This window comes from Echinops telfairi, unplaced genomic scaffold (assembly GCF_000313985.2).
Source record: "Echinops telfairi isolate 266 unplaced genomic scaffold, ASM31398v2 ScPeMD7_7469;HRSCAF=8507_0, whole genome shotgun sequence".
Classification (NCBI taxonomy): Eukaryota; Metazoa; Chordata; class Mammalia; order Afrosoricida; family Tenrecidae; genus Echinops; species Echinops telfairi.
The window spans coordinates 55,432,644-55,434,544 of NW_022111372.1; positions in this window are offsets into that span (position 1 = coordinate 55,432,644).

A 1,901-nucleotide genomic window follows, 5' to 3' on the forward strand; every position below is an offset into this window, starting at 1 on the left:
GGGGGGGTCACTTCGAGATGGGCAATGTTAATAAGCCCTATCCTCCCCTGCCTTCCCCACCCTGGCTGGTCACTCCACTCTGTGCAGACCTTTCCTCCTTTTCCGTGCCTCAGCTTCCTCCCCTGCCGGCGCCTCCCTCCCCCTGCACTATGCAGGCAGGAACCATCAGCTCCTCACCCTGGCTTCCCTGCAGTCCCCCGACCTTCCTCATGTGTAAATACTTATCCAGCAAATGTATCAACCAGGGAGGATGCCTGCACGTGGAAGACCAGGGTAGGGTGGGGGGGTGTCCTCGACCACAGGTCCTACAGGGCTTCTCTACACGAGGGGAGGGGGAATCCCGAGTTGATTGGTGGGGTTCCGGCACTGGAGTCAGGCTGGTTGGTTTGAGCCCCATCTTTTCGTTTCACTGTGGGATCCTGGGAAGTTCCTTCCCTCTCTGCACCTCAGTCTTTCCTGGGTGAACTAGTGGAGGCTGGTCATGCATGGTGACCCCAGGCCCCGTGGAACAGAGCGCTGACCAGGCCTTTGCTGCCCTCCTGAGCGCCGGCGTACGGGAGTGTGCGGTTCACAGGGTCTGCGCCGGCTGCTTCTCAGGACGAGGTGGCTAGTCTCTCTTCCCACTCTGTCTTGGTCTGAATACTAACAATCCCACAGTTGTTAAGTCTGTCCGGACTCCTGGTCACCCTATAGGACCGAGAAGACCGTGCTGGAGCAAGGGGTCAGCACGTTTGTGAGACAGAAGAGCCCATCCTGGTCCCTCGCAACCATTTAAAAATTATTTGAGAGCCAGAAATCTATTTCCACCAAGGAAGCCACCATTCTCAGAATCATCTCCTTTAACAAGTTTCCGGTTGCCTTCAGAGCCACTGCACAGGCTGGAAGTCAAGCGGCAGACAGCGCTTGCTGGGGCCGCAGTTTGTCGACCCTGCTCTAGAGGGTTTCTGAGGCTGTGAGTCGCCCACCTCGGCCCCACCACGTAGTCCCCTGGTCGAGTCCCCCAGAGCCTTTGCTCTCGCGGTTTCTCCCCGACACACCCTTTCTGAGACGTGGTGGTGGGTTTCTGCCCCAATAGCACCTTCCCTGATGCCCCATCTAGAGCACCATGACCACTGCCTGTTTCCTCGGTCACCTCGGCTGGCCCCCACCCTCCAGCCTTGTAAGTAGCTGCTGAGTGTGCTAACCGTCAGCACCACCCCAGGACTCCATGTACACCCCGAACCAAACAAAGCCAAACTAACTGCCACGGAGGACGCAGAGGGACCCTACAGGACAGGGTGCACTACCCCTGTGGGGTGCTGAGTCTGTAACTCTTACACACCCAGGGAGCTTTGTCTTCCCTCTCACGGAGTGGCTGGTGGTCTCGAACTCCTGACCTTGTGGTGAGCACTCCGACATGTAACCACTGGGCTTCCTCACCCTCTTTATTTTTTTTCCAGGTGCTTATTTTCACTTTTTTAAAAAAAGGTCATTGTACTTATAAAATGTATAAACGAATGATTTATAAAATGTATGATAACTGCCTGTTCTTCTAAAGTGTAAGCTCTTAGAAGGGTGTGAATATTGTCTAAGGGAAGACGGACGAGAAAGGGAGAAAGCAAAGGCAGGGAGGGAGGGACAGGTGAGAGTCTACTGGGTGGTGACAGCCAGGTGGTGGGGTGCTTGGGGAGCACAGCCAGGCCTGTCCGACATAGAGAGACATTTGAGGGCATGGTGGGCTATGAGGAGGCCCCACAACAGAAGGGATGAGGTTTTAAATGCCAGAAAAGGAAGGTGTGGAGCCAGCAGGGACCCCAGGGCCTCTGCCCACTCACTATCGCTCACATTCCCTAGCAGAAAGGCCAGCACATTCCCGAGGGCCCAGTGCTGCAGATCTGTTTATAGTCAGCCTCATGGGGAGC